Source organism: Cucumis sativus, chromosome 2 (genome assembly GCF_000004075.3).
Source record: "Cucumis sativus cultivar 9930 chromosome 2, Cucumber_9930_V3, whole genome shotgun sequence".
Lineage (NCBI taxonomy): Eukaryota > Viridiplantae > Streptophyta > Magnoliopsida > Cucurbitales > Cucurbitaceae > Cucumis > Cucumis sativus.
In genome coordinates, this window is record NC_026656.2 from 10,996,816 (window position 1) to 11,012,229 (window position 15,414).

General features: G+C 31.4%; 1 pseudogene; it reads left to right on the top strand.

The window, feature by feature from the left end:
- Positions 1-12,112: 12,112 nt before the first annotated feature.
- Positions 12,113-14,793, top strand: LOC101204860 (annotated as a pseudogene).
- The last annotated feature ends 621 nt before the right edge of the window (positions 14,794-15,414 follow it).

Here is a 15,414-nt window from a genome sequence, read left to right on the forward strand (position 1 = left end):
AATTCTTTTTTATTTATTTAGGTTGGTGAGTGTTCAAATCTTCAACTGAATCTTTGAAGTTTGAAGAAACGAAACCTATTCTTTCATATGCTTCAATCAAAATATAAATTCTATGAAAGCACACTGTCAATTATGAAATGTGATTATTCTTAAACTAACTTCTTTCATCATGCATGTTGCTTGATAATTTGTATATTATTCATTATCCCTGTGTTCTATTACAACTTTATCTATGCTTTAGTTTCTATGTACTTCTAAAATATTTTTTACATAGTTTTGGCTGTTTGACAAACCACCCCTTTTTAGGGTTTACACAATTCCTAAACCAATTGTCTAAATTCTTTTAAATTTAGGACACAACTATATATCTAACTCAATAAAATTTATAAGAAATTAAATTCATAAATACGTAGAACCATTCGCTACGTGGATTGAACCTTTCTCTTATAAGGCATTTATCGAACTTACAATATCCTTTATTTGCCACTAGAACAATGTCCGATGATTCTTAACATATTAAACCTTCAAAATTTGTAGACATTTTCTAAATTAGAGAATTTGCTAAACATAAACAAGAAAGTATACGATTATGTTTATAATCTAAGTTTTTCAACTTTTCAACTTGTATTTAATAGAATTAACTTATTACTTCATATTTAAACTTTTAATTTTTTTTTTTTAAAAAAAAAGCAAAACAAAACCCATTACACAAAAGATAAAATTGAGTGGTTAAAGGTATACACATATGGTATATAGATGAAGAGATTATTAAGATTTGAGTGAACTAAAAGGAAAGATACACAAAATGGAAAGTTAGGTGAATTACTGAAAATATATACAATATGAAAGTATTTTAATGTAAAGCCATAATAGCCATAAAAACTTCAAAAAATAAGGACAAAATAAACTTATAATATACATGAAAGTTGAGCTAATTACGCCCTTGGATACCTATTATAATTTCAAAGAAAAAGTCTTGTAGAGTTCATAAGAAAGACCTGATAATAGTAGCAATCTTGATGGAATTGAGACTTGTCTCTCTCATGACAAAACAAAAATTTACAATAAATGACTAATAGTAATTATTCACTCACTGTAAGCAACCAAAAGAAAAGCCATTGATCTTCAACTAGGGTTATATACCTAAACCATGACAACTTTCCATTGAGATTAATTAAAACATATTGGAGAGTAATTTTAAAATTATATAATATTTGAGTGTTGAAAGGTCACATGAAATTTATTTGAACAATTTCAAAATCACTTAATCTTAGACAAACAAGATGAACCATTGGATGAATGGGGTTTTTGTAGATCTTCAAAAGTCCAATCTATTTTATATTCTAACTTTTCAAATTGAAGAGGAAACAAAGAGAAATTTTTTTTTTGGCCTTATCCTTAAAACTTTTTGTTCTACCATTGGACACACATACCAAAGATCTGCACTTGTAAAATCAACCTCTCCAAATTTTATTTTTAGAAAAAAGGGTGTAACATTTAAAGCAGAAGAAACAAAGTAAGCATAATTGAATTGAATGAGAAGCAAAAGAGAAAGGGGTCTGAAAATGGTGAAAAAATTGTTGTGAAAAATCGTTATCATATTCACTTCTCTGAATCATTTCCCCTTAGATAAGACACACTGCTAATCCGCAATAACACCAAACAGTCAACAAGTACGAAGAAACACACATCACATCTCTTACAATTTTTCGATCTATTCTCTTTCTCTCTCCTGGTTCATTCTCGATTCCATTAATCTATTTGCGCAACCTACTCGATAAGATATCCAACTCTAATATGGTTTGAAAAGGTCGGAAAAAGATAAGATGCGAAGTCTCTCTTTGAAAATATGAAAGCAAAACTGTGAAACCACAAGAGATTTGTTTGTTTGTTTCCTAAAGCCTACTTCATATAAAACCTAGTATTTTAATAAAAAATAAAATATTCAAGACATGCATACAAATTATGAATGGAAACAAAAGGGGAAGATTTAAACCCCATCAAAGAAACCATCTTTAAGGAGTTCTTCAAATTATCAAAAAAAAAAAAAAGAAAATTGTTCAGAGACATAAAAATCTCAACTTTTACAAACCCTAGAAAGATTTTGAGATTTTTGTGAATGTACTGAAAGAATAAAATCACACAAAACAGAAAAAGAAAACAACCCAGAAGAAAATCTAAGAAACCCAGATGAGGAATAAAGGAACAGAAATTTCATACCTTTTTTGAAGGATTGTGGATGCGAAACGGCTGATTGGGTCTGAAAATCATGAGACTAATTAGGGTTTTTGTTTTGGTATTGGGATTTTGAAATTAGGGCTAAATTGTTCGTGCATAGCCAATAACAGGTAAAACTGCCATATGATCTGATCTTTAACCTCAATATTTACAAAATTCAAAAGTAAAATAAGGAGAGATTAAGATTAGATCATGCTGGCAGCTTGAACTGATATAAGCACACGACAGAAGAATTAGGTCAAAAAGAAAGGCAAAGTTTGCCTTTTCTTTTTTCTTTTTTTTTCTTTTGGTTGATGAAGAAGAAGGATATAGAAGGAATGAAGAAGAAGGGATGAGGGAATATATATATGTATAGATAGATAGATAGATAGATACCAAAAATAAAAAGAAAGAAACTATTGGATAGTTTTGTATTCTTTAGGGTTTTTATTAATTAATGTTGAGAGTTAAATATTTGTATAAAAACGAATAATAAAAACAAAAGGAAAAACAAAAAATAAAAAATAAAAATAAATAATAATAATAGAGAGTGAAATTAAGTGGTCCAAAAAAGGTAATGGGAAATTGAATAATGTCACGCCAGGACTATATAACCCCTAATCAAGTTTGCATATAGGTTAACAAAAGCCCTTTCCTCTAATTCATTCCTATATACAAATAACCCCAAAAGTTAATTACCCATTACTTTTGGTGTTCTATATAATTATTAAAACATTCCCTCATTTTAACAACATGCCCCTTTTCTTTTTCTTTTTCTTTTTTCTTTTTTCTTTTTTCTTTTTTCTTTTTCTTTTTCCTTTTTCTCAATAAACAATTCAATAATCTTTACTTTTATAACCTTCCATAGGAATTACTACTTATTTTACATGTTGTTAGAAATAGCAGAAAAAGTTACTTCTAATATTTACCAATATACTACAATTTTAAATTTGTCTATCATAATAAACATGTTTCTATTTAGTTATTCTATACCTTACCACCTAAAGAAAAGGGTAAATTTTGATGTTGATCTCAAATTAGAGCTTAATTGGAAAAAAAATGAACTCATAACACATCAAACCGATTGAATCGTGGAGATAAGAGGTCAACAATTAGCTACTTCCACTTGCACCTTTGTAGCATTCCATGGCATTATGCGCAACTCTATAAGACAGACTTGTCAATATTTGCGAAAAGCCCACAATGTTGTGACGCTTCGAACCAAATGACCACAGAGATTTCTATCAGCGTTGTGGTGCTATCCTTAGCGTCGCGGCATTGCTACAAATTTTGTGAATAGTTTTCGGCCTCTAGCTAGGTTTCATCTATTTTCAATTCCAATCGCTTTTGCATGTCGTCCTCTTTATTTTCTGAGTTCTTTTGGGTTGCTTTTGTTGCCTATCTCTCATTACTCGACATGCTGAGAATGAGCTAAGGTACTCTATTTCTAGCTTGAAATACTAGGGTTTTCATTCTATTTCATTGCATTTGTGAAGATTTGAAGTAAATAAGTGTCTTGTTGGATCTTAATACTGTTTAGAAGGGAATTTAATTCACGCTTGAGAACACGTTATGTTTGCTTTTTATTCATGTGCAAATTACTTGTAAATTGTGCATGATATTTGTAAAACTATAAACAAGCTTAGATTGGTAACCAAATTAGGTTGGGTTCTTGTAATTGGCTTAGAATTGAACCACTAATTGAATAATTAGCTAGATGGATGGAGGTTAATTATTCACCCTAATGTTTCTATTTAATTAATGTAATTGATTTGATTAGAACTGACATACTTTTCATCTTTTCGAATTAAACTAATTTGATATTTAGAATGATTTAGTTTGCTTTTCTAATTGAATTGATTAGGTGTAGGGTATGAATTCTATTTGGTGATGAGAATCTCATGAGCAAATGCTTTGAATAGTGGGAACCCGATTAACCCAAGTTAGCTAAGATCTTTTAAATTTTGAGAATTCACTCCAATTTAACTTTCTTCCAATAATTTTAACTTTGTTCGTAATCTAAACCAATTGCAACTTTGCTATCGGCTACCCTTTGGATGGAAATCGTTGCCTTTAATTTGTAAGATGGATTTTTCTTAATGAAATTGGTCTGATTTAGTTATATTATTTTCATTATTTTGTACTTATATTTTGTTTATAATTTATTTTAATATATTATTTATAAATTTATAGGATATTAATTTAAACTACGACTTTATTTAATTTAACTTAATTGATAAAAGTTTAAGAAAGACAATCATATATATATATATAAAAAAAAAAAAAAAAGTTGAATCAATCAAAATTTGGTAATTAAATAAAGTATTGCTAGGAAGGTGAAATGATTTTGGGAAAACTAAACCCTAAAAGCTAATTATGTTAGAATACATCATCAAAAGGTGAGTGTGGATAGATTAATAAACAACTTTGTTTGTCAAACAATAAGATTCTCCTATAATTGTTTCTTTTAGTAAACTTAGAGAGTGTTCGAAGAAAGATTACCTAAATCTGTATAGTACACTAAATATTATTTTACCTTTTCTCATTAGTTATATCCAACGTTATTTCAAAACTCTCATTTGCTATACAGTTTTTACTATTTGACATTTATCCTTCTTTTTATTCTTTGTTACAAGTGTTTAATATTTTCTTCTTGGACTAAAGTAGTTTACCACATCAAACACAATTTTATAATAACCCATAACTATAATATTCAATTTTCTTGTCCCAAACGTTTCCCTAATGATAAGATTTATGGTTTGATCTTCTTCCGTGAACGTGGTTTATCACTAATGAACTCTAAGAATTGGATCTATTTGTTATATTAACATATTTTTTATATCGTGCTATATTTGCATATATTTGTATTATTGTTATTATTATCTTGGTAAACGCCCAAGAAAATTTAGAGGAAATCTTTGCTTTGTGATGACTGTAGGCATAAAGATTATATTATATTTTTAGAAATGAATTTTTTTATATATAAAAAGAAGTATATATATTTTGTTAATTTAAGGAAAGAGGGAATTGAAAAAGGGTTTTTGTTTATATGCTATTTTGTTTTGCCAATGCCAATGGCCTTTCTGACTGCTGCCAGCTGCATTAATACAACTTATTGGGGTCTCTGATATAGACAATATGAGAAAATGACTTTTTTTTAAGTTTTGGGTTCTAATTCCCTATTCTAATTTCTAATTTATTTTTAATTTCTTTAATTACTTCTTCTAATCATTTTTATTCAATCTTCCCTAATCCTACTTAAACTACCCTTCATCAGTGCTAATCATTGATTTGTGTTAAGATTTATGAAATAATAGATGTTGTTTGATTGTGAGAGTGAATTTACATATATGTGATATCACATATTATACCATTGTCCTTATTACTTAGTTGATGATTGCCTCTCTGGCATAGGGTTCTCACAATAAACGTCCAAATTAAGATTCCTTTTTAATTATAAAGAATATAATATATTGCATTGTCACATATAAGTGTGTGTGTGGATTTGGAACCTAGCAGTACTTTAGCTCAAAGCTGACAACTAAATTAAAGTGTCCAAAGATGAATGCCATTTTCAAATTTGTCAACCTAAACTATAGTTTTTATGATCAATCATATAGGCTTCCCTTTACTAAATAATTGCAAGAGTATTCAAATCTTCACCTCATATTTGTAACATACACAGTACTCTAAAACAAATATACAATAATGAATGATACAATGCTACATCAAACCAACAACGTTGAAAGAGGTGGCCATGATTAGACATTAATTATTCCCTTTTGTTGAGTTCTTTTTGTAGCTAAAGTTTAAAATTTCACAAAAATATTAAAATAGATCAATTTTATAACTCAATTGGTTAAAGTCTTTCTAGAGGTAAAAAATAATGTCGAATATTTGATTTTATTGTTGAAGTGTTAGCTAAGTAGTTATATATAATAATTTAGAGCATAAAATAGGTTTTTGATATAAGAAAAAGAAAAGTTAAATAATAAAAAAGAAAAGTATTGGATATAGCCTTTACATAAATGCTGATAGTTATTAATGATAGCTATGAATAAGGGGATACTGATTTGAGTAGGGGTTGGTTCCAACACCCCATTTTAGAAGAGGGAAACCATTAAGGAAGTTTTTCCCACAAAAGGCAAAACATTTTTGGTTGGGACCAAAAATTCCACAGGTGGTCCTATTATTATTATTATTATTATTTACCCATCTTATTTTTTTTAATTATCAAACCCCTATGTGTGTGTATATATATATATATATATGCTTTTATACATACATATACATACACATATACATACACATATACATGGCATAAGGGTATCTCTTCCATTAATGCCATTCTTTTTGAACCAATAAGGGTAATTAGGAAACCCTTTTAAACAAGTCCTTTTTTTTTTGTTTTTGTTGTTGTTGTAGGGATGTAGAGAAAATATAGAAAGAAAATAGCATCTTTTAAGTTAAAAATGGCTTTTTGTTTTTGCTTCTTCTTTTACCCTAAGAACCCCAAAAGGTGTATTTTTACTATTTAAGACTTTAGGGTCCATTGAAACCAAGAATAACTGTTTTGGGGACTCCAAGTGGGGCTTCACAGTGGTCCATGTAGTAATATTATTATTCATTCTGCTCCCATATTGGCTTTTTTTCTTTTCTTTTCTTTTGGGTGAAAACTCCACTTTATCAAGTGTGATTTAGCAATGAAGTTGGAGTTTTTGGGAAAGGAAAAGTAGTGGTGGAAATTTTGTTGAGTGAGTTAAAGAGAGTGTGAAAATGGGAATCCTGAAGTTGATTGGAGACTGCTATGATATCAATGCTCTTCATCTTTTTTCACACCCCCAAAAACTACTTCATCCTTTTTTTTCTTTTTCTTTTTTATTTATCTCTCTCTAATTACGCTGTCTCATTGTTAGTTAAAAACACTTTTAAATTTTAAAATACAATCTAATTAATTACTAACGGAGACTTATTATCAATTAAATTTATATTACTTATTACTTATGAGATAAATGAATTATCTGGTTGTCAATCGATTTTAAAAAAGAACCTCATAATATCTACTTAACAAACCACTCATAACAAATGAATGATGTGATAAGATAAGAAATTTTCTTTTTCAGCATAAATCAAACGTCTCTCAGCTAAAGCACTAGCTAGGGACTTCGTCCAATCAATGAAAAATGAGCCTTTAATGAGATCTTAGCATATTAATAGTCACAATCACCTTAAGCACCTTTGATCTCATTACATTTGAGAATGAATTTAAAAACTAGCAAAGCAAACACATCCTAGAATTGGTCCGAAAATACCCATCCAGTTCATTCTAGCAAGTCTCCATGTAGCATTAGTATTCATGAATACCACTTGTTGAAAATGCCAACTAGGCATGGGAAGACGATATGGATGATCACCACCTTATACTCAATTCCTCTTGAGAAGCACATTCAGGCATCACTTCAATCATCCATGATTACTCTATGTGATCCTGGTGTTCTTTTTCACAAGCTGTTACTCAACAACGTTTCCAAATAATGTAGGTAAGATTTTCAAGATGATTCAACACGTACACAACATATTAATTAAATGGATTCCTATCCAATATATATAATAATGTTTTCCAAACAATAAATCTTAGTCGTCTTTGAAGGGCCCTTAAGTTGGCAATACTCTACTCTCTATCATAAGCCAAATTAAATTTGAATAATTGTCTTCCGTAAAGGATCCTTTTCCAAGCACAGATAGGACACATTACTCCCCAAATCCTAATTCATTTAGAAAGGCATAAGGATAAAATATAGGATATTCACTAACTTTTATTAGCCAACAGCAGTCTCGTTAAAGACATGGAGAGCCAAAGCATAGCAGTTTCCAAAGTACTATACATGCACACAAAACTACGCCAATGAATTTTGTTAATTGAAATTGAAAAGAACCCCATAAAATTAGGGTATTGTAAATGCATGAATGAAGATGGCTAATGTTGTGAGCATTAACATTTTGAGAATTGAAAACAACTCAGAGTGTAAGTGGGGATAACTTTTGGTCCCCTCCTTAATATTAACATACTTGGTTGCGGCCTCCTACACACAACAACTTTTCCTTTTCACCTCTACCGATCGAATCTTCCACTCTCTCTTAGAGGGACCGAAAAACGTAGCATTTATACTTTTCAACATCCCCAAAAGAACCTCCAAAAATTTGTCCCACTGAGGAGCTAGTGATCAATGCCAAAGATTTAATTCTGCTTCTCTAAAATTATATTGTTCTACTACAAAAATTACAGCAACCTAAATTTAAATGATATAGTCCAATCATCAAATATTCAAATTTGTTAAATATCACTATAAAAAAAAATTGTATATCTCTCCACCCATAAATTCTCCATAAAATGTCCAAAAAAAGTGTCCCAAAATCAACTCTTAACCAACAACACCTCGTTGGAATGTCGACACAAACGACCATTGCCGATGTAGATAATGTGCGTCGGTTTAGACGAGCAAGCCTGATGTCTTAATTCAAAACATCATACTTGAACCGTCCTTTTTGTTTTTTCTTTTTTAATTTATCATCCATGTTTCTCCGACGACGCATAGGGAAGAATTGTCGAGAAAACCTAAACCCTCAATTTTATTGTTAACCTTTCCGCGACGTCAAGGACAAAAACGTCGGGGAATAGTTAAATAATTATTTTACTAATTAATTTTTTCCAACGGCATTAGTGAAATGTCGACCTTGGTTTGGACAAAGGCCGACGTATCACTTACAACGTTGGGAAAAGTTCGATTGGCCGATGACATTTCTACACCTTATTTGTTTCGTATTCACAGAACACACAGATGATGAGAAACAAAAGAGAGAATAGGCCGAGCTAATTATGGAAAAAAGGTAGTGTCTAAATCTCATTTTCTTAAAAAAAAATCTTCAACACACCTCACATCGTAATATTTGTTTTGCTTCTACATTTTTCCAATTGTATAACTTTCTCAACTTTTTTCTTATGTTGTGAAGTTGTTAAAGTTAGAGAATCATATTAGAAGCTTGAATCCCTCAACAATGTTTGAACATCACTAACCTCAACTCAAAGGAAACAAAAAGTCAAAAATCACTGATAGCATTATATATATATATATACAATTTATCATCTTAATGTTACACCCATAGCATTATAGAAGATAGAGTCTATTGTGATAACCTAGGATATGAGTCTATCATTGATAGACTACTATCAGTAATGGACTAGGATGCAAATCTATCATTGATATACTACTAGATAGACTAATATCACTGATGGACTAGCATAAGAGTATCATTGATGGACTAATATCACTGATGGACTAGCATAAGAGTATCATTGATGGACTAATATCACTGATGGACTAGCATAAGAGTATCATTGATGGACTAATATCACTGATGGACTAGCATAAGAGTATCATTGATGGACTAATATCACTGACGGACTAGGATAAGAGTCCATCATGGACTACTATCACTGATGGACTAGAATACGAGTCTATCATTGATGGACTACTATTAGTGATGGACTAGGATACGAGTCTATCATTGATAGACTACTATCAGTGAGACTAAAATATTAGTGATGCACTAGGATACAAGTCCATCAATGATAGACTAACGTCACTATGCTCATATTAACTAATTCAACTAATAGTCTATCCGTGATAACTTGTATTCACGAATATTTTTAGAGAAAAAAATGAATTTATTTTAACCTAAAAATGTAGAAGTGAGAAAAATTCTTAATATGCTCAATTTCTACGAATCCTCAAACTGATGAAGTCCAATGTAAGTGAAATTAAACACATTTTTTAATATAAAAATACTAGTAAAATCAATTGAATTTAGCAAAATCACCCTAGAGTGATGAAATTAAATCAAATTGTAAAAATTAGATGAAGTAAAATTTTACGGAAGAATCACATATAAAAACAATATCAAACTGAGATTGAAAAAAATCGCCGAGTGAAGAAATGATCTTAAAGTAGAAGAAAATCACAGAGAAGATGGAGAAGAAACGATGGAGAATGGAAAAAAAGACGTGAATATAGAGAATGAAGAAAACAAAAGTGAAAATGGAAAGTGGATAATAGGGAGAAGGAGAGAAAATTGTGGAGATTTCTTTTAAAACAAGGACAATTTTGAAATATTTTTAAAAAGAATACAAAATTTGTTATATTTGCAAATTATTCAAGCAATTGTTATATACTTAATATTTTATGCCAAAAAAGTTATGTATTATAAAATTTCTATGATAAAAAAGGAAAGAAAATTAGGATAAATATGTCCATGGGCCAAACCCGAGTAATTATAACAAAATGTATTAATAGAGTTCTAAGATTGAGACTCCCTCTACAAAGACTCAAACCTTGTTTCAAATTGTGAGACTCCCTTTTACTTGAATTCTATATTTCCTTTCAGAAATAAAATTCTGTGTGTCCATGAGGATCTCTAATAAGATGAATCAAGAAACACAAAGCTGTAAGAAATACGAGGGAAGAAGTGCAGCGCTCTCACAATCGTCAATTAAATGTGACTAAAACACAAATATAGAGAATCTCACTATTGCTTCTTCTACTTCAATGAAACAACCAACTCAGCCCAACCACTAAATATCCTCTAAATATGTAATGAAGAAAGTGAAGAAGTTTGCAACCCTACTTTCTAAAATGCTCTCTCTCAAATCAAAACAAAATAGACAAAAACACTACAAAAACGAAATTCCTAATAAGAAAAATATCTTGCAGAGTCTACCTCCCCTAAAACTAAAAACATTTTATCACCTTAGACATTACGTGATCACCTTAAACAGATATTATCGATTTCAGAAAACCTAAAAAAAATAAGTCACATAATATCAATAATGTGCATAAAAAATTGTTTTTTGTAATATTTTTCATAAACTTCTATCGTCCTCAACTTGTTATCGATATTTTCATCACATTGACTTTCTATCACCATGTCTCAATGTTTTCTCATGAAAAAGATGAGATGAAGTTTTATAAAAAAGAAAATAAAATTACGAAGGTTTATTATATATATAAATTGTATATATATTAGGAACAACTATGATGTCAGCTCAAAGGTTAGAGATCCAACATAAGCTCAACCTTAAAGGAACGAAACCCCCTAACGTATCAGGCAAGAATTGTTGGACTGGTTGACCTCAATCCAAGAATGACTCCAACCAATATCAACAACTCTCTTCTCCTTCAAACCTTCAAGAACTTAGTTATGTCGATGAGATCTCACAAATGTTAGATAACATTCATAAGCTTAGGTTATTTTACTCCATTTAATTTCTTCATGATTGGTGAATGTCTATTTAAGAAATTGGTCAAGCAAATGGTTTCAAATGAGAAAAATAATGCAATTAAAACATTACAAATCAGTCACTGATCTAAGACTGATCTGTTGATCATTTTATACTTTCTTTAGATAAAATGTGCAACCAAAATGATGATGTCTTCGTTTATTAAATAAAGTTAAAAATTATTACAAAGACAGAAACAATAAATTTACTTTTACTTCCTATAAAAAGTAATAGATTTGAATCCTCTCTTCCTTCCTACACTTGGACACAATCTCCCAAGTAGAAAAGTCCTATGGTCACTACATTATAAATTGCACAAATTATTTATTTGACTATTAGGTAACAATGACACATTTCCATCAATTAACGATAGCCACATATACTAATCTAAGACTTTACAAATTATGACCATTAGGTGGAAGAACAGACTTCACAACTTAAAGATAACATGGGTCTAATGTCCTTACCAGTTCTATACTTTCACGAAATATTCCTTGTAATTAAACAAGAAAACTCAGCACTGACAAACAAACGTTGAAAAAGGACTATCATTGAGATTGTTGGGTGAAGATATATACAATAAGAATAAGAATAAGAATAAAAATAAAAAAACAAAACTTCCAAAACTTCCAAAACTTTCAAAACTCACCTGTGTGTCCGCAGGAAATTGCAGTATCTGCTAAGTATAAGCTCTCTCTGGTTACTTAAAAATGGAAGGAAAGCCCCAAAAACTGATCCAAATCCCCAGAGTAAAACTGGGTAGCCAAGGATTAGAGGTATGCTTGATCACTTCCTAAGAAATAGGAAAAACTTGGGAGGATGAAAAGGGAAAAAAAAAGAATCATGGCTTGATGAAATAGTGAAAAAAACTTCAAACTTTGCAGGTATCAAGGTTGGGGTTTGGGTGTGCAGGACTTTCAGGATCTCTCAACAGTCCCCTTTCTCATGAAGAGGGATGTAAAATAATCAAACAAGCTTTCATCAGAGGCGTAACTTTTTTTTATTCTTCTGATATTTATGGAGCCGATCATGACAACGAAATCATGATTGGAAAGGTGAGTGTACTATTTTGAATTACTAATTAACAACATAGATTATGAAAATTTATGGAGTTTTAAGTTCGATTACCTTACTAATTGACTCAAGTTATTGTTGTTTGAACTTGCAGGCCTTGAAACAGCTTCCCCGAGAGAAGATACAGTTAGCTACAAAGTTTGGGATTGTACCATTAGGAGGACTTGAATTTGCCGTTAATGGGACACCTGAATATGTAAGGAAGTGCTGTGAAGCAAGTCTCGAGCGCCTTCAAGTTGATTATATCGACCTCTACTATCAGCATCGTATTGACGCCAATCGAAGAAACTGTAAGTCATCTTTCAGAAAGAAAGTTAAAAGGTATCACAAAGTCACAAAAGTTGACATACTTTTAGGAAACGAAGTGAACTACTCCCCTATTTCCTTCTTTGTTTCACTCCTGCCACCCATGTTTTGTTCTTTGATGACTGTATCGAGTTTACCTTTTGAACCTTTGGTTGGTTGATGTGAAGATGGGAGAGCTAAAGAAGCTGGTGGAAGAGGGAAAGATAAAGTACATCGGGTTGTCTGAAGCAAGTGCAAACACAATTAGGAGAGCTCATGCAGTTCGTCCAATCACTGTCATTCAAATGGAGTATTAGTTGTGGAGTCGTGATATCGAAGATGACATAATTCCACTTTGTAGGTAAGAAGACTAAGAAATCAATCAGATAATAGATCTTTACACATTCAATTTCATGTTCAGTAGGTCCATAATAACAAATCTTGAAAGACTGAAAAGTGTTCAAAACCAAACTTCTAACTCAAGCTACAAAGTGATATCTTGAATGAAGACCTGGTGATTTGTAGGGAGCTGGGAAATGGGATAGTGGCTTACAGTCCTCTGGGTCGAGGGTTCTTTGGGGGAAAGGCAACTGCAGAGAGCTTGCCAAGTAAGACCTCATTGGTAGGTTTATAAAAGAAGAGTCCTGTTCCAGTTCTGGCATGAAGTCTCTGTTTTTGTGTTGCATAACAAACAGATGGGATGTGTTTGACAGGCTTACCATCCAAGGTTCAGCAAGGAGAGTTTAGAACAGAATGAAGCTGTTTACAGAAGGTTTGCAAGTGTAGCTGTGAAGCATGGTTATACCACAGTTCAGTTGGCTTTAGCTTGGCTGCTCCACCAGGGTATTGATATTGTCCCCATCCCAGGTGTGTGTTTATGTCCTTCCTCCTGATCCTGTCTGAAATAACAACAATAAAGATCTGTTGCCTTTGTAAGCAAGAAAGCAACTTATTTTGATGAAAGAAAAAATGGTATGATGATCATGGTAGCAGAAAAAGTACTATATGTAGAAGGCTATGATCCATCAGCTATCAACATAAATATCCAAATATGGTTAGGACAGAGAATATACTGATGCATTTATATGGGAATATTTGATGGGAGACAGCATCCAAATACAGAAACTTTATCTTAAAATCTTGAATGGTAATATATCAGACTAGAGCAAGACTATAATTAACATAATCCATTTGAGATTTTAAGTGAGGTTGTTAACAGAGTCAAACTGATACAATGTGATTTATCCTCCATAATCTGTATTGAGGCTCATGAATCAAATTGACCTCCAAATAGGAGAGGATATTGAATTTACTCCAACCAATAGAGGCCTCTGGTATTTTGGTTCTGTTAATGAAGCATTCCAACTCTTTGATTTCTGTTTCTTGACTATGCAACAGGTACAACCAAACTTGGAAACCTTGATAGCAACATTGAGTCATTGGATGTGAAGCTAACAGAGGAAGATTTCAAAGAAATTGGTGATGCTGTCCCAGTCGATGAAGTTAGAGGCCAGCGAGAATATGATGTTCTTACCAAATATATGTGGAAGTTTGCAGACACCCCATTAAGGACTTAAAAGCCAGTGTTCGACTTCTCACCATCTTGAGCCATGAAATCCCGGAAAGATCCATTTTCATTTGAAAAGATGGTGAAAGTTGCTACTGATGTCCAAGTAGTACCTCAATTGAGAATCCACGAGATCATTAGTTATTTATCATATTTTCTTCCAAAGCTATAAATAGTCACTTCAGAATATGTTATATGGAGTTTTTCGAAAGCATATTAAATAGAACTTTTTTCTTTTTTTGAGAGTGCTCTCACTACTTTAGAGAAGAATTACCTTGTTTTGGCCATTCCCTAAGGCTAATACCAACCAGCTGCATCATGAATGGTCCATTGTCCATTGAGAAATGCTTATAATTCGAGATTAATATAGACCACTAGTGTCCCAGTTGTTCCTCATTCAAAGGGAAAAATGTAACTATAGTTCTACAGATGGACATGATGCCCAAAGCTCTACAAGTAAATGACTATTTAAAGACCGGTTTAATTATCTCTATTTGAAGAAAACATAAGTAACCTTGTCCTACATATAGCCAAAGATGGGGAAAGTATTTTATTATTAATCAAATGAAATATTAACTACACAAATATTTAAGAGTTAACCGTCGTAAATTAACCTTATAGGTTGGAATGGAGTGGTTGGGAATTGGACATAAATTTTGCAATAAGGACAGGAGAAAAGACTTATGAACCTTTAAAATAAGGTCCTGCGTCTTGTCAATTGTTGGCATTTTTTATTTACCCACAACCACAAAATATATAATGAAAGATTCCATGTAATTAAAGAAAAAATTGAGCCCTGAGAATAAAACAAAGAAATTGTTGATCAAAGCTAATCAATGGGGAAAAGCAAAACATTCATCATTCAGTCTAAACTTTAAGAACAGAGAACCCAACAGCCTCGAAATTCCTCTGTTTTTTTGGAGGCAATTGCAACATC